Raw genomic sequence first — 19,133 nt, 5'->3', positions numbered from 1 at the left:
GTGATCTTACTTCACTGCAGCCTCTGCCTCCTGGATCAAGAGATTCTTCTGTCTCAGCCTCCTGAATAACTGGGACTACAGGCATGAGCCACCATGCCCAGCTAATTTTTGTTCCCTGGGGAGAACTAGAATTTTGTGGCTGAGCCAGGACACAGAAGACAGGTGTGGGCTCTGGCAGGCCAGTCTCACATTTGGCCATCAGCCCTACACAGCATACGGTGTATACTGTCACCCGTGGGTATGTGCTGTCACCTGTGCAGATGGGAAGCCCAGACTATTGTGGTCTGGGCCTCCTGACGTTCTGTGCCACGTAAGCACTGTACACCGGCCACTTGGGCCTCATGGCTTCAGCTCCTCCAGCTGACGGGATTGAGGCTGGTAACAGACCAGAGCCACATCAGTCAGCCTGTCCAGCGTCAGCCAGGGTCTGGCCAGAGGGGCACCTGGGAGGTGCGGGGAGGGGGCTATTCAGGCCCACCCCTTCCCTCTTCATTCTCCTGGGAATTTTTTTTTTTTTTTTTTTTTTAGTTGCTTCAGGCGCTTTTATTAGGTTCCACTGCAGGGCTGCGGTCAATGTAATGCGAATCCAAGCCCAGTGATGCACACCTGTAAGCCAAAACAGAGCCGAAGCAGGAGCACCTGTGTCCCAGGAGCAGCCTGGTTGGAGGTGGCCATGACCAGAAGCCTGGCAGCTGCACCTGGGCAGGTGTGCACCCAGTCACCCCCACTGGGTTATGCTGCTGGTAGCATAAAAGGGTGTGTCCATACCAAGGGCAGGTAAGGCGGCAAGGTGGGGCTGAGACCTCCCTCCCACAAGAGAAGGTGGCTGAGCCTCCCAGGGCCTGGATTCTCACGGCAGGGCTCACCCCGAAGCCTGTAGGCTTAGCTCTGACTCTCTTTGGACAATAAAATAAAGTGCATTACTGAACTCCTGGGAGAATGAAGGTCAACAGGCAGCAGTGGCTTAGGCAGTCCTGAGGGGTGAGGGGCAGGCTTCCCACTGTCAAGCCTGGAGCTGGTAAGTTTCAGCTCCCTGCTGCTGCTCTCCGGGAGGTTTCCTGAGAAGTCAACGCAATAGAGACAAATGTAACTTTAAGACTGTGTTCTCCTGGGTAGAGTGGGGAAGGGCACCCCCTCTCCATGAGGCTGAACCTGGCCACATTCTCCTATAGAAGAAGTTACTGCTTCTTTGAATAAACATAGGCATTGATCATCAAAGTCTTAAAGAAAGTTACATTTGTCTCAATGGTCTTGGCTTCTCAGGAAACCTCCCAGACAGCTGAAACTTACCAGCTCTGGGCCTGACTGTGAGAGGCCTGCCCCTCCCCCACCTGACTGCCTAAGCCACTGCTGCCTGCTGACCAAGGCCTCTGCCTCCAGCTCCCTAACTCTTGTTTTCCAACACCTGGTTACATTTCTTCCCGGCCAGGCCTCCAGGACCCCCCACCCTCTGCACTGCCCTGGATGCTGACAAAGGCTCTCCTGCCCCTCCCTACCCAGCTCTTCCCCTCCTCCCCGCTCTGTTCGCACAGAGGCCAATTTCCACTGCACCTCTGCCTCTGAGAAATGGCTGGAGTGCTTTTTGTGGGGGAACCTGGAGTTGTAGGGCTGGAGGCTTGCGTGGAGAGCACTGTTCTCAGAACCCTCTGGGTTGCAACCCCAGCAGTCCCAGATCTTGCATCCCAGCCTTGCTTCCCTGCCCTCTGTGCAGTGGAAACGGCCAAGCCAGGACTCTGTGGAAAGGGCGCACCTGGTGAAAGGAGCTGCTGTGCTTGCAGAGGTGTGCAGACCCAGGCTACCGGTGGCCTTTCCAGCACCGCCCGGCTCCCAGGCACCTGGCTGCTACTGCCACTCCTACCCCTGTCCAGGTTTGCTCTGCTGCTACCGCGACCTGTTTCGACCCCTGCCAGCCGGTGCCCCGCTCCCACCTGCATCCTGCACCTGCTGCGCCCTGCTCCCACCCCTACTCCACACACGCCCCACTCCTGCCCGTGCCCTACTTCTAGCTAAGCCCAGGCCTTGCCCAGCTCCCATCCACCGCCTTGCGCTGTCTCTTCCAGAGAAGCCTGCACCGCCTGGCCCGACAGTGATCCGAGCAGGGCGCGCAGCAGCTGAGTGCTCCGGAGTCCCTGCCCCGAGGTGACACTCCCGCGTCTGCCACACCGGGGCAGACAGGGGGTGGCCAGGCTTAGCACGGCACCCCGACACCGAGACCTGTCGGCCAGAGCCACTGTCCCTCCAGCCGTCGCCCCAGCACGCACTGGGGATGACAAAAGCGACATCCGGTGCTGCCGCATCCACAGCTGCTAGGCAAAGATAAGTCTTGCTGGCTACGGGTTCCCGGACAGGCCAGCGCAAAGGTGGCCTGGAGTGCCAAGCGATGGAACAGAGGCTTTGAGAAGCGCCTTTCTTTTCTTTTCTTTCCTTTCCTTTCCTTTTCTTTTCTTTCTTTTCTTTTTTTTTTTTGAGAAGCAGTTTCGCTTTTGTTACCCAGGCTGGAGTGCAATGGCGCGATCTCGGCTCACTGCAACCTCCTCCTCCTCCTGGGTTCAAGCAATTCTCCTGCCTCAGCCTCCTGAGTAGCTGGGATTACAGGCACTCACAACCGTACCCAGCTAATTTTTTGTATTTTTAGTAGAGACGGGGTTTCACCATGTTGACCATGATGGTCTCGATCTCTTGACCTCGTGATGCACCCTCCTCGGCCTCCCAAAGCGCTGGGATTACAGGCGTGAGCCACCGCACCGGCCCGGAGAAGCGCCTTTCTGCTTGCGCTGGGCAGCGGGCTGCAGTCACTGGCCACCTGGCCTCAGCTGGGAGCTCACTGGCAGGCAGTCGGCGTGCAGCGCAGGTCTCCAGCGCCAAAGCGGCATCCTGAAGCAAACAGGACAGCCCTTTCTGGGCAGGCGTGGATGAAGAGCCAGGGGTCCCAGAAAGCCGAGGCTGGCGCGGGATTTGCTGTTTTTGCAGGAGATGGCGGAGTGCTGGTTTCCTTTTTGAGCTCTATTTCTCTTTCAGCTCTGCGGCTTTGGATGGCAGAGGAGGCTGAGGCTCCTAGTGTGGACTTTGCAGCTGCCTGTTTCATGTACAATAGCCTTCATTTCTTTTTTTTTAATTTTTCTCAAAGGCAGGAAGAGCCTTAAATTTACTCTGATTTTTAATTTCATTTAACATGTATTGCTATGCTAAGGGAGGCCCTACTGTATAAATACTAATCAGAAAAAGAGAAGGTCTTCAAAATTGGAGAGGACAGTCTAATGTTTTCACTGGTATGTGCAACTGTGAGTCCAGCTGTAAATCACTTCAGTGCTGTCTAGCCTGAAAGGGAAGAATTACGTACTGGAATATGCAGGAGAAGGCTGGAAGTCCTTATGCAGATGTAAATTGATTAAAATTAGCACTTCATGAAATTGCTTCTTCTTCTTTTTTGAGACAGAGTTTCGTTCTGTCACCAGGCGCCAGGCTGGAGTGCAGTGGCGCGATCTCCGCTCACTGCAACCTCCGCCTCCCGGGTTCAAGCAATTCTCCTGCCTCAGCCTCCCAAGCAGCTGGGACTACAGACGCGCGCCACCACGCCCAGCTAATTTTTTATATTTTAGTAGAGATGGGGTTTCACTATGTTGGCCAGAATGGTCTTGATCTCTTGACCTCGTGATCCACCCGCCTCGGCCTCCCAAAGTGCTGGGATTACAGGCGTGAGCCACCGCTCCCGGCCCTCTTTTTTTTTTTTTTTTTTTTTAGATGAAAAGTGATTCTAAGTGGGACACAGCTATAAAAATAAAAAGTCCTATCACGAGGTTAAGAGATCGAGACCATCCTGGTCAACATGGTGAAACCCCGTCTCTACTAAAAATACAAAAAATTAGCTGGGCATGGTGGCGCATGCCTGTAATCCCAGCTACTCGGGAGGCTGAGGCAGGAGAATTGCCTGAACCCAGGAGGCAGAGGTTGCGGTGAGCCGAGATTGCACCATTGCACTCCAACCTGGGTAACAAGAGCGAAACTCTGTCTCAAAAAAAAAAAAAAAACCTCATTTTCTTTTAGGGTTAAGTCATGTCTTTAGTCATGCCAGTGTTACCTATTCTTTTTGTAATTGGGATTCACCTAATTGTAAAACACATAATTTGATAAATGTTGGCATTTTATTCTTTGATGTTAATTTTATTATCCAGGGATTTATAAGAAACACAATGTATTGAGAGACTTTTGTTTTGTGTTTGTATTTGTTTATGCCTAGAGTCTTTGTACTAAAAATGTCTCAATTCTTATTTATATTGCTGTTTACAAAACATTCTCTTGCCTTTCTTAAAAGAAAACATCTTTGATATCATTACTATACTGTTAACTACCACTCCGTATTAGTCTATCCCCACCACTTCTCCCCTATCACCCATGAAAATTATTTTCCTATGTTCTTTGAAGGTGTCAGCTGCAGAAATAGCCTTCATTTAAAGCAGATATACAGAATTTTCAGCAAACTAAGTTGAAAAAGCAAGAAATCAGCTAGCATTGGCAAGCACAAAATGACTATATAAATACGTTTTGGCCAGTCACGGTGGCTCATGCCTGTAATCCCAGCACTTTGGGAGGCCGAGGCTGGTGGATCACCTGAAGTCAGGAGTTTGAGACCAGCCTGACCAACATGGTTAAACCCCATCTCTACTAAAAGTACAAAAAATTAGCTGGGTATGGTGGTGCATGCCTATAATCCCAGCTACTCAGGAGGCTGAGACAGGAGAATTGCTTCCACCTGGGAGGTGGAGGTTGTGGTGAACCGAGATCACACCATTACACTCCAGCCTGGGCAACAAGAGCAAAACTCCATCTCAAACAAACAAATAAATAAGTTTCAGGTCAGGCATTGTAGCTCATGCTTGGAATCCCATGCTGGGAGGTCGAGATGACAGGATCTCTTGAGGCCAGGAGTTGGAGACCAGCCTGGACAACACAGGGAGACCCAGCTCTACCAAAAAAAAAAAAAAATTTTTTTTTAAATGAGCCAGGCATAGTGGTGCACATCTATGGTCCCAACCACTCAGGAAGTTGAAATGAGAAGATCATTTGGGCCTGGGAGTTTGAGGACGCAGTAAGTGATGATCTCACTACTGCACTCCACCCTGGGTGACACAGTGACAACCCTGACCCTAAAAGACAAAAGAAAAGAGGGCTGGGTGTGGTGGCTCATGTCTGTAATTCCAGCACTTTGGGAGGCTGAGGCAGGTGGATCTCCTGAGGTCGGGAGTTTGAGACCAGCCTGGCTAACATGGAGAAATCCTGTCTCCACTAAAATACAAAAATTAGCTGGGCGTGGTGGCACATGCCTATAATCCCAGCTACTTGGGAGGCTGAGGCAGAAGAATCGCTTGAACCCAGGAAACGGAAATTGCAGTGAACTGAGATCACACCACTGCACTCCAGCCTGGGTAACAAGAGTGAAACTCCATCTAAAAAACAAAACAAAACAAAAAACACGCTAGCCAGGGCGCAGTGGCTCATGCCTGTAATCCCAACACTTTGGGAGGCCGAGGCAGGCAGATCACTAAGTCAATAGTTCGAGACCAGTCTGGCCAACATGGTGAAATGCCATCTCTACTAAAAATACAAAAAATTAGCTGGGCATGGTGGCATGTGCCTGTAATCCCAGCTACTCAGGAGGCTGAGGCAGGAGAATTGCTTGAACCCAGGAGGCGGAGGTTGTGGTGAGCCGAGATCGAACAGCGAAACTCCTTCTCAAAAAAAAAAAAAAAAAAGGATGCAATAAAACTCCCATAAGTCTTTAAAGAAATAAAACAAAGAAATTGATGGGGCAGGGGGACAAAAAAAGAGAAAGAAAGAAATTGACAAACTGATTCTAAAATTTGTTTGGAAATGTAAAGGACCTAAAACAGCCAAAACAACTTTAGAAAAGAGCAAAGCTGGATAATTAACATGATCTGATTTCAAGATATTTTATATAGCTACAGTAATCAAGACAATGGTATTGGCATCAAGACAAATAGATAAATGGAAGAGAATAGAGTCTAGAAGTCTTACACATATACAAACCACTGCAACGAAGTTACAAAGGCAATTCAGTGGAGAAAGGATAGTCATTATAATTATCATTATTATCTTAGAGACAAAGCCCCACTTTGTTGCCCAGGCTGGAGTGCAGTGGTGCAATCCTAGCTCACTGCAGCCTTGACCTCCTGGGCTCAAGTGATTCTCCCATCTCAGCTTCCTGTGTAGCTGGGTGCATGCCACCATACCCAGCTGACATTATACTTACTGATGCTTAAATTTTTCAGTCTTTGGCCAGTGGGAGCCTCTTCAGACTTGTTCCAATGTAATTAACATTCTGATGTTTTGATGTGTCAGGTAACAGTTTGACTACTTTCTGGTACAGCAAGGTGTTCCTGGTTCATCCTTTACATGTCCTGTCCCATATTGGAATCAATCATTTCTTCATTGGATTTTGTGGCTGGGTGCAGTGGCTCACGCCTGTAATCCCAGCACTTTGGGAGGCCAAAGCAGGTGGATCATGAGGTCAGGAGTTTGAAACCAGCCTGGCCAACACAGTGAAACCCCATCTCTACTAAAAATACAAAAATTAGCTAGGAGTGGTGGTGCACACCTATAGTCACAGTTACTTGGGAGGCGGAGGTAGGGGAATCGCTTGAACCCGAGAGGCGCAACTATAATATATATATTATATTTATATACACACACACACATACATACATATATATATGTATATTTTTAGATGGCATCTTCCAGGCTGGAGTGCAGTGGCGTGTACTTGGCTCACTGCAGCCTCCGCCTCCCAGGTTCAAGCAATTCTCCCACCTCAGCCTCCCGAGTAGCCAGGATTATAGGTGCACAACACTATGCCCAGCTAATTTATGCATTTTTAAAGTAGAGACAGGGTTTCTTTATGTTGGCTAGACTTGTCTCAAACTCCTGACCTCAGTTGATCCACTCTCCTTGGCCTCTCAAAGTGTTGGGATTGCAGGCGAGAGCCACGGCACCCAGCCTAATTATTTCTTATAAACCTCTTTAGTCAACAAAATTAGGAAATACATTTTCTGTTTGAAAGAGAAAATGCATTGTTCTCTTACTGATATTTCTAATTTAAATTTAAAGTAATATTTGTATTTACTCTCTTTGATTTTAGATGTATTCATTTTCTCTTTCACAAATATCTTGGTTCTAATGCATAACATAATTACTCTTTTTTGCTGTCTCCATATATACACAGTTGTCCCCTATAATCCTTGATTTCACTTTCCATCGTTTCAGTTACTTGTGGTCAACCACAGTCTAAAAATATTAAATGGAAAATTCCAGAAATAATTCACAAGTATTGAATTGAGGGGTGTGATGAACTCTTGCATCCTCTTGTTCCATCCTCCCTGGAATGTGAATCACTCCTTTGTCCACCGTCTCCACGATGAATACACCACCCACCCATTAGTTGCTTTGCAGCTATTAGCAGATCCACTGTTTCGGCACTGCAGTGCTTTCGTTTAGGTCCCCCTTACTTTCCTTAATATTGGTCCCAAAGCACAAGAGTAGTGATGCTGGCAGCCAAAGAGATGCCACGAATTGCTTTCTTTGAGTGTAAAGGTGAATGTTCTTGATTTAATAAGAAAAAAATTGTATGCTGAGGTTGCTAAGATCTATGATAGAAACAAATCTAGCTATGAAATTGTAAAGAAGGCCGGGCGCAGTGGCTCACGCCTGTAATCCCAGCACTCTGGGAGGCCAAGGTGGGCGGATCACCTGAGGTCAGGAGTTCAAGACCAGCCTGACCAACATGATGAAACCCTGTCTTAAAAAAAAAAAAAAAGGAAAAAGAAATTTGTGCTAGTTTTGCTGTCACACCCTAAACTGCAAAAATTATACCACAGTATGTGATAATTGCTTAGTTCAGATGGAAAATTTGTAGGTGGGAGAGATGAACAGAAACAAGTTTCAACTGACAGCATTCAGATTTGGTACTGTTTATGGTTTCAGGACTCACTGGGAGGGTGTGTGTGTGTGTGTGTATGTGTGTGTGTGTGTGTGTGTGTGTGTATAGCAATATCAGGCTGAGCACAGTGGCTCAAAGCCTGTAATCTCACGGACAGATCACTCGAGGTCAGGAGTTCAAGAATAGCCTGGCCAACATGGTGAAATGCTGTCTCTACTAAAAACTAGTCGGGCGTGGTGGCGCGTGCCTGCAGTCCTAGCTACCTGGGAGGCTGAGGTAGGAGAATTGCTTGAACCAGGGAGGTGGAGGTTGCGGTGAGCCGAGATCACACCATTGCACTCCAACCTGGGCAACACTGCAAGACCCTGTCTCAAAAAAGAAAAACAAAACAAAATAAAAATAAATAAAATAGCAATAGCAATGTTATTGACACGAGGATTATTTAAAACCATTTCAGATTCCTTTGCTTTTCTTTTTGTTCTTAGGATATAACCTATAAGGAATATATAAGCCAGGCACAGTGGCTCATGCCTGTAACCCCAGCACTTTGAGAGGCTGAGGCAGACGGATCGCCTGAGGTCATGAGTTCAAGACCAGCCTGGCCAATATAGTGAAACCCCATCCCTACAAAAATACAAAAGTTAGCCGGCATGATGGCAGGTGCCTATTATCCCAGCTACTCAGGAGCCAAAGCAGGAGAATCACTTGAACCCAGGATGTGTAGGTTGCAGTGAGCTGAGATTGTACCACTGCACTCCAACCTGGGTGACAGCATGAGACTCTGTCTCAGAAAAAAAAAAAAAAAAAGGAATATATACACATTACTGTATTGTTTTTGCTTTGTTTTTTGAGATGCAGTCTCGCTCTGTTGCCCAGGCTGGAGTGCAATGGTGCAATCACAGCTCACTGCAATCTCTGCCACCCGGGTTCAAGTGATTCTCCTGCCTCAGCCTCCCAAGTAGCTGGGATTACAGGCATGTGCCACCATGCCTGGCTAATTTTTGTATTTTAATAGAGACAGGGTTTCACCATGTTGGCCAGGCTGGTCTTGAACTCTCAACCTCAGGTAATCCACCCACCTTGGACTCCCCAAGTGCTGGGATTACAGGCATGAGACACTAAGTCCGGCTTTTTTTTTTTTCCAGACAATTTATTCCTGTCATCCAGGCTGGAGTGCAGTGGCTCAATCAGGTCTCACTGTAGCCTTGACCTCTGGGGCTCAAGCAATCCTCCTGCCTTGGCCTCCTGAGTAGCTGGGATTGTTAACAGCGGAGGATGTCCAGGTTCTTGGAGTCTTGAACAAAGAATTGGACAAAACACACAAACAAAGCAAGAAAAGAATGAAAGGATTTATTGAAAATGAAAGTACACTCTACAATGTGAAAGTGGGCCCAAGCATAGGGGCTCAAGGGCTCCGTTACAGAATTTTTGGGAGTTTAAATATCCCCTAGAGGATTCCACTGGTTAATTCCAGTACACCATATCAAAATGGAGAGGATGAGGTAAAGTTGATGAAGTTATTTACAGTGTACACCCTATGGAAAGGATATTTCCTCTCATAGCTGAAGCGTGAATCGGCCTTATGTTCCCTGCCTCCAGACCCTATTTTCCTGCCTCAGGACTACAGGGATGTGCTAATGCACCCAGCTAATTTTTCTATTTTTTGTAGAGTGGGGGTTTCACCATGTTGCCCAGGCTGTTCTTGAACTCCTAAACTCAAGGAATCCACCTGCCTCAGCCTCCCAAAGTGCTGGGATTACAGGCATGAGCCACCGTGCCTGGCTGAGATCCTATCTAAAATATATAAATAAATATATAAACTCCACTGACAAGGATTGTCTTTTTTTTTTTTTGAGACGGAGTCTCTCTCTGTCACTCAGGCGGCATCACAGCAACCTCTGCCTCCTGCGTCCAAGTGATTCTCTTGCCTCAGCCTCCCAAGTAGCTGGAATTACAGGTGCCCACCACCACATCCAGCTAATTTTTGTTTTTTGTTTTTTGAGATGGAGTCTTGTTCTGTTGCCAGGCTGGAGTGCAGTGGTGCAATCTCGGCTCACTGTAACCTTCGCCTCCTGGGTTCAAGCGATTCTTCCACCTCAGCCTCCTGAGTTGGGACCACAGGCACATGCCACCACGTCCAGCTGATTTTTTTTTTTTTTTTTTTTTTTTTTTGAGATGGAGTTTCGCTCTTGTTATCCAGGCTGGAGTGTAATGGCGCGATTTCAGCTCACCGCAACCTCCTCCTCCTGGGTTCAGGCAATTCTCCTGCTTCAGCTTCCTGAGTAGCTGGGATTACAGGCACACGCCACCATGACCAGCTAATTTTTTTTTTTTTGTATTTTTAGTAGAGACGGGGTTTCACCATGTTGACCAGGATGGTCTCGATCTGTTGACCTCGTGATCCACCCGCCTCAGCCTCCCAATGTGCTGGGACTAGTAGATACAGAGTTTCACCATGTTGACCAGGATGGTCTCGATCTGTTGACCTCATGATCCGCCCATCTCAGCCTCCCAAAGTGCTGGGATTACAGGCGTGAGCCACTGCATCTGGCTAATTTTTGTTTTTATTAGAGATGGAGTTTCACCATTTTGGCCAAACTGGTGTCAAACTTCTGACCTCAGATGATCCACCTGCCTCGGCCTGCCAAAGTGCTGGGGTTACAGGCATGAGTCACCATACCTGGCTGAGGATTGTCTTTTTTAAAAAAGAAAGAGAGACTTTATTCCAATGAACAGTTTGCAAACCAGAGAGATGGAGCCTTCAGTAAAAACAAAGATGCCTTACAAGAGAACAAAGAGAGGGGTTGTCTTTTATAGAGAAAGTTATGCCCAGGTTCTCATTATGGTCCACTTATATAAATGAGGGAGGCAATCTTGTCTGGTTCTGATTGATTGATACTTGTTGAGTTCTGATTGGTCGATACAGGTCACAGTCTATTGATTAGATCCACATCTTAGTCTGTTTGTGTTGCTCTAAAGGAATGCCTAAGACTGCATAATTTGTAAAGAACAGAGGGTTATTAGGCTCACAGTTCTGCAGACTGTACAAGAAGCATGGCACCAGCATCTGCCTCTGATGAAGGCCTCAGGAAGCTTCCACTCACGACAAAAGATGAAGGGGAACAGGCTTGTACATTGAGAGAGAAGAGGCAAGAGAGAGAGGAGGAGGTGCATGCTCTTATCAACAATCAGTTCTCTTAGGAGCTAAGAGTGAGAGCTCCCTCCCTCCTACAAGAACAGCAGCAAGCTATTCATGAAGGATCCACCTCCATCACCCAACCACCTCCCACAAGGCCCCACCTCCAACATAGGGGGTCAAACTTCAACCTGAGACTTGGTGGAACCAAATAAACCATATCCAAGCAATAGCAGTTCAGGAGGTGAAATGGGATTTTCCAGCAGCTGTTATTTCAGACAGAATGAAGAAGAACAGACAGCAATGACCGTCCAAATGTTACATGAGCATGTGGGTTTCTGGGAATGCAGGATATGTGGGTGATCTAGAGCCAGCAAATGGCTGCTTGGCTCTATTTTGAATTCAGGCCCAGTTGGCCACTCAGGATCCATCTTGAAGGACTGGCTCGTTCAGGTTTCCCATGCCCATCTCTTATGCACCAAAAAATTGGCCCACAGGGCATTACTCCCCCTAAACTTCTTGATCACACAAGGGTACGCACTATGCCGGTCCATGGTGTCTCCTGCTCCAGTAGCAATAGGAAAGCTCCAGAGCGGGAGTCTGAAGCCTGTAGTGTAGGTGCGAGTGACGTACTGTTGTATTGGGTCTGTGCAAGCTGGTCACCATGGGGGTGGCCAGGCAGAATCCATCTAAGTAGAACTCGTCACCATAGAAGTAAGTGGCTGGGGGTGTAACAAGTGACCGAGGGCCTTGGAGATTAGGTAAGACTGCAGAGATCTCAGGTGAAATCTAAGAGGTGTTAGATGCATTTCCTCCCTTGCACTGCTCACTCCCTCCCGTTGTATGCAGTCCCATACTATTATATGGATTCTCCACTGCTATAGGAACAAAATGCCCTTATCCTTCCCAGAGGGCCAGTAGGAGTCCAAACATTCATAACAATCCCCTTTGATGTAGTAGCCACCAACTCTCTCTCGTAAGTAAAGACTTAAGGTGAGCTAGCTGGTGAAACAAACTAAGCTTTCTGCAGTTGCAGCTGGTCCCAAGGCTGTAAGTGGTAATCCTCATCTCCCTCCTTCATTACTCATTTTGCATTTCCCTCACCCTTGACTAGTACTTTGATTGGCCTGAATGCTTTTCCAGCTTGTGCAATCCGGACTTTCTGGATCTCTGAAGGATCTCAGCCTTTCATTACCTTGCCTTGTCAGGCTGTGGTTGTTGCAATTACTTGTTTTCTATCACTGGGTGTGGAGGTGCCAAAAGACGGCCCAGTAAGTCCCCTGGGCTCCAGACACACTCCTGACTCTGTGGTGTGTAACAGCAACCCTGGACCCCCATTGTAAATAGGGGGATTACCCTGCTGTTCTGACAACTCCTCCACTCGAAGGTTTGTGGCATGAGGTGTCCAAAGTGTCCAGATGGTCATTGCAGCAAGCAGTTCAATGGAACCCACACTATGTTTCCTGGGAAACATGCCCTCACCCACAACTAGGTGGACGCTAAGATTGTAGGGACAATTTAAATGCAAATGGATGTTTTTTGTTTTGTTTTTAAGATGAAGTATTACTCTATTGTCCAAGCTGGAGTGCAGTGGCACGATGTCTGCTCACTGCAACCTCCGCCTCCCGGGTTTAAGTGATTCTCATGTCTCAGCCTTCCAAGTAGCTGAGACTACAGGCACATGCCACCAGGCCAGGCTAATTTTTGCATTTTTAGTAGAGACAGGGTTTTGCCACATTGGCCAGGCTGATCTTGAACTCCTGACCTTGTGATCCACCTGCTTGGGCCTCTCAAAGTGCTGGGATTACAGACATAAGCCACTACACCTGGCTGCAAATGGGTTATTTAAACCATCTCTAAGTAGGTCTCTTGCTTTTCCTCCCTTTTCCATTCCGCCAGCTCGGGTGTAATTTAAACTTGTTCATAGTTCACATATCATGCAATTTTTTTTACAGTTTTTTTTTAAGAGCAATAAAATATTTCTGCCTTAAAATTACTTGTTATCAGCATTTCCTAGCCCAAAACTTGAAGTTGAAGTGCTCCTTCTTTTATATTCTGATTTGAGGTGCTTTAATTAAATCCCATCTCTCTGTATCCCACAGGCAGTGGCTTTATGTCCCAATTTATTCCCTTGGTGTTATGTTGGGGTACCAGCCCCAATGACCTACGTGGGTGTCCTTAGTCCCAGCAGTGACGCGGGATTGAGAAAAAGAAATAAAGACAGAGACACAGGAACACATCACACTGTTGGTGGGAGTGTAAATTAGTTCAACCATTGTGGAAGACAGTGTGGCGATTCCTCAAGGTCTTAGAAATAGAAATTCCATTTGACCCAGCAATCCCATTACTGGGTATATATCCAAAGGACTATAAATCTTTCTACTATAAGGACACATGCACACGAATGTTCATTGCAGCACTGTTTACAATAGCAAAGACCTGGAACCAACCCAAATGCCCATTGATGATAGACTGGATTGGGAAAATGTGGCACATATACACCATGGAATATTATGCAGCTATCAGAAATGATGAGTTTGTGTCGTTTGTAGGGACATGGATGAATCTGGAGAACATCATTCTCAGCAAACTGACACAAGAACAGAAAATGAAACACCGCATATTCTCACTTATAGGCAGGTGATGAAAAATGAGAACACATGGACACAGGGAGGGGAGTACTGAACACTGGGGTCTATTGGGGGGAAAAGGGGAGGGCCAGTGGGAGGGGGAGGTGGGGAGGGATAGCCTGGGGAGAAATGCCAAATGTGGGTGAAGGGGAGAAAGGAAGCAAAACACACTGCCATGTGTGTACCTATGCAACTGTCTTGCATGTTCTGCACATGTACCCCAAAACCTAAAATGCAATAAAAAATTAAAAAAAAAAAAAGACAGAGACACAAGAGTAGAATTTATAGCAGGGGTCCAAGGGACCAAGGCAAGTGTGGGAACTGCTTTGGCCCGGAGCTCTGGGTTCCAAACACTTTTATTATGTGCATAATCTCACTGATTTTCTGGTAGTGGAAGGGGAGGGTAAAGGGGCAGGTAAGATAGCTGGGTCGGGGGAGCACTTGAGATCCTTCTAAGATATGCTAACCCAGTACTCTGAGTTTATCACCAATTGTTATCAGGGTGCAGCTACATCAGAAGTATAGTGGATGAGGAGCCACCCAGTCTGACCACACCCAGTGCATCAAGGGGCTTTTCTCTCCCGAGCGTTGAGGACATAGAGCAATTAAAATCACTCCACATTCCAATGCAGAGTCTGAGGCATTCCATGATCTCTGCCCTGCAAGACTTTTCTCGTCCTTGCCAGCTTCCATCTGCAAAGACCCTCCCGGATCTTGTGAGCAGAGGTCACCTCTGTTCTCAGATATTTTTGCATAAGCCCTCTTTACGAGACCCTCATGCAGTCTCCATGTTGAGAAGGCATTCATGGAATCAGAGCGGTATTGCCTGTTTGGCAACCACTCTGCGGTGTTCCCCAGTGTCACTGCGCTCTCAGATGGTCTTTACCTTAGGCCTCCTGTTGCTGCTTGATCTCTAATTAACTGCACCAATAATATAGTTTAGTTCGGGGTATAAATTTCAGTGTACTCTGAGCCAAGCAAGCTTATAATTTTTTAGCTAGAATTAACATAGGTCTCCCCTTCTAGTCCAGGTATCATCAAAACATAGAACTTACAAAATTAAAAATAATAAAGAAGAAAAAAAAACACAGGTCTCCCCCTAGCCATCTTGACCCACAGCATTACTCTTGTGAGTCCACCCATGTTCCTAGGCTCTTGTTCTAAGGAGCTAGCCTGAAATATTTAGACCTTGTACTCCATGTGCAACCCAGTTTTAGGCACTGGGGATTCAGTGGTGGCCCAAACCAGCGTGGTTTCTATAACCCTTACAGAATCCAGAGTGAGGAGGTACAATAAACAGGTAAACAAGATAATGCTGTGTAATAAATGCTTTGAGGAAAACACAACATGTTTAAGTCTTCTGTGAGAATGCATCATTCTCATGCTGAGATCTGAATGTCAAAAGGGGCCAATCATGTGAGGACTCGAGGAAAGAGGGTCCTTGGGATGTAAAGTCCTTAATGTATAAATAGGAATCATGAGGTTAAGGCTTGAGAGAAATGACTTGGCACTAATGAGGTCAGAGAAGCCATGGGGGCCAGCCATAGGGCATTTTAGGCCATAGTAAAGAGCTTGGATTCTATTCGAAGGGCAATGGGAAGCCAATAGAGGGTTTTAAGCAGAAGCATGAAAGGATCTGATTTACTTACTATTTTTTATAGACACGGAGGTCTTGCTGTGTTGCCCAGTCTGGTCTCCTGGTCTTAAGCAATCCTCTTGCCCTGGGTGGAAATTTTAATCCACTTTGAATTAAAATATAAACAGGGTGTGGTGCTACAGGCACCCAGTTACTCCAGTTACTTCAAAGGCTGAGGCACGAAGATTGCTTGAGCTCTGGAGTATGAGAAGAGAAAACCAAACACCAAATGTTCTCATTCATAAGTGGGAGTTGAACAACGAGAACACATGGACACAGGGAGGGGAACAACACATACCGGGGCTTTTCCAGAGGTTCGGGGAAAGGGGAGGGAGAGCATTAGGACAAATACCTAATGCATTCGGGGCTTAAACCTAGATGACAGGTTGATAGGTGCAGCAAACCACCCTGGCACATGTATACCTGTGCTATAGCTGGAACCTGAGCAACACCATTCTATAAAAGACAAAAGCTGTCTTCCAAAAATAAGTTGCCCCATTCTCCTCACAATGACTGCTAACCTTGGCTTCTGTAAATAAAACTGCTAGTTTGCTCTGCAAAGTGCTCACTATGTAAAGCTGCTTACCTTTTCTTATCAGTGACTACCAGAATTGCCGGCCTTTGCTTGCCAGTAATGACCAGAATAAGCAGCCCAAGTTAATTCCATCCTGGCTCCTACGACTTGTAATAAGTAACTAAAAATCTGGGGATCCCACCTCTGCCCAGACAATGTGTAAACTAACGCTTATCTTGACTTCTGTAAACCACTTTGGTAACAATCTAAGTGACAACAAGTCCCCTAGCCCTTGGAATGTCCGGAGACCCGCTTCCTCCTCTCTGCCCGGGAGGTGATTTACGGAATCCCCTGGCCCTCAGAATGTCTGAATCCCTTCACCCCCACCCCCGGAGGTGGTTTACGGGTATAAAAGAGTCTTGTCACCCTCCATTCGGGGCCACGGGTTGGAGAGACCTGAGTCCTCAGTGGTTGCCAGGCAATAAAGACCCTGCAATTTAGCATACTTTTGTCTCATGTTAATTTTATAATCTCGCATTTCAATACTTCATACCCAGTAACAAACCAGCACATTCTGCACATGTATCCCAGAACATAAACTAAACTAGAATAAATAATAAAAGAATTAAGCCAGGCACGATGGCGTATGCCTGTAATCCCAGCACTTTGGGAGGTGGAGGTAGGTGAAGCATCTGAGGTCAGCAGTTTGAGACCAGCCTGGCCAGCATGGTGAAAACCCGTCTCTACTAAAAATACAGAAGTTAGCCGGGTGTGGAGGCAGACACCTGTAATCCTAGCTATTTGGGAGGCCGAGGCAGGAGAATCACTTGAACTTGGGAGGCAGAGGTGGCAGTAAGCTAAAATCGCCACATTGCACTCCAGCTGGGCAACAAGAGCCAACCTCCGTCTCAAAAAAAAAAAAAAAAAATTAGCCTAGTGTGGTGGTGAGTGACTGTAGTCTCAGCTACTTGGGAGGCTGAGGTGGGAAGATCACTTGCATCCTGGACGTGAAGGTTGCAGTGAGCCATGATCATGCCACTAGACTTCAGCCTGGGCAACAGAGAGAGGCCCCCCAAAAAAAGAAAAAAAAAGAAAGAAGGAAAAAAAGGAAGGAAGGAAGGAAAAATTAGTGCTCTGAGCATTTAACAGCACTTGAGATCCTTCTAAGACATGATAAACTAGTATTCTGAGTTTATCACTGATTGTGTCAGGGAGTGAAGGAAGGAAGGAGGAAAAGAAGGAAGGAAAGGAAGGGAAGGGGGAGGGAGGGGAGGGAGGGAGGGAAGGAGGAAGGAAGAAAGGAAGAAAGGAAGGGAAAAAAAAGAAGAAAAAAAAGAAGGCCAGGCACAGTGTCTGACGCCTGTAATCCCAGCACTTTGGGTGGCTGAGGCAGGTGGATCACTTGAGGTCAGGGGCTTAAGACCAGCCTGGCTAACCTGGAGAAACCCATCTTTACCAAAAATACAAAAATTAGCTGGGCTTGGTGGCACATGCCTGTAATCCCAGCTACTTGGGAGGCTGAGGCAGGAGAATCACTTGAACCTGAGAGGCGTGAGCCACCGTGATCAGCCTATCATTTTTATATTTTTTTATTATTTATTTATTTATTTTTGAGATGGAGTCTCGCTTTGTCACCCAGGCTGGAGCGCAGTGGCCGATCTGTTCTCACTGCAACCTCCGCCTCCCAGATTCAAGGGATTCTCCTGCCTCAGCCTCCTGAGTAGCTGCCATTACAGGCATCCACCACCACCCCCAGCTAATTTTTGTATTTTTGGTAGAGACAGCGTTTTGCCATGTTGGCCAGGCCGGTTTTGAACTACTGAGCTCAGGAGATCCACCTGCCTTGGCCACCCAAAGTGCTGGGATTAAAAGGGTGAGCCATCGTGCCCGGCTGACACCATTTTTAAATGGAGATATTTCACATGCAGATCCAAATTTGCACGTTTTTTTTTGTTTTTCAGGGTGGACAATGTGATGTTTTTCCAGGACGTTGTGGTTTGTGCAGACCTGGTAAGACCTGATAAAGGCCTGAAAGAAGTAGCCAAAATTTCATGTACTCGTCGGAGAACCAGCTTTCAAAGCCTTTTCTGACTCACCGGATCAACCCTGCAAGGGTACGAGGGTGGGATTCCACAGATGGGGATTACACCGGGCAGCGGGGTGCAGGGGCCGGGAGGCTTGTTGGGAATCACACAGGTCCTCAGTGGAAAAGTGTGTACCAGACCGAGGCCTCTCTGGAAGGTGGGCAGGGGAGGCGGACGGTGGGATAAATGGAAATGAAAACGGGAAATCTAAAGAGAGATGGCAGACTAAAAATAGAAAAAAAAAAAAGAGGAAAAAAAAAACAAAGCAAAAAAATAAAGAGAGATGGCGGACTAGAAGGGGCAAGAGACGTGCAGAGGAAGATAGAGATTGAGGGGTGGTGATAGGGCAGTATAAACACGTCAGGGAAAGGCAGGGGACTGCCTGGAGAAGGAGCAACGGCAGCACGTCAGGGGCTCTTGGGGAATCTCATTCAACCAATGGCAAAATGGAGCCCAAGGGGTTTGCCCAAGGATGTCCAGCACTTGGCAAGGTGGCAACTGGAACCCGGGTCTCCTGATCCCGGTCCAGGGATCGTTCTTCGCCTGTCACAGGGACAAGGGGCCAGTCGTGCGAAGGGACAAGGTTCGAGGCACGGAAAAGCAGATGGCGGGCTGGGGCTCCAGCGCCGTAGCCACGGGGGTAGAAGGAAAGCTCTGCCGAAGGCTGGGGGCGACATGAATTGTCGAGGATTCGGGGAGCCGTGTCCAGACCTTCCTAGCAAGAGACCCCCAAAGCGGCAATGGGAAGGTGGCCGAAGCCTGCCCACAGCTTCTGCTTCAAAGGCAGCGTCGGAAATGCAGCGCCAGTATGCAGAGCCTTTCGGAACCTCCCGAGAGATGGTCAGGGGCTTTTGGAAACTTTAGGGCAGGGGCTAACGATCAAACGGCTGATATTTCAGAACGGTCACATCCCCAGAGGAACTTCCAAGAGTATTTGAGGTTGCCGGAAAATGATTAGAGAGCAGCCGAAAGCCATTCGGGACGTTCTGTAGCTTCTGGAGGCACATTCAGGCCCTCACGGCTCTGCAAGACTGCGCTGGAATCTTAGGTCTGGAGCAGATCCTTTCGTCGCTTAAACGGTAAAGACGCCGGGCGCGGTGGCTCAGGCCTGTAATCCCAGCACTTTGGGAGGCCGAGGCAAGTGGATCACGAGGTCAAGAGATCGAGACCATCCTGGTCAAC

This window comes from Callithrix jacchus, chromosome 2, assembly GCF_049354715.1.
Source record: "Callithrix jacchus isolate 240 chromosome 2, calJac240_pri, whole genome shotgun sequence".
Classification (NCBI taxonomy): Eukaryota; Metazoa; Chordata; class Mammalia; order Primates; family Cebidae; genus Callithrix; species Callithrix jacchus.
The sequence above is the reverse complement of the archived record's forward strand: the minus strand, read 5'-3'. Positions refer to the sequence as shown.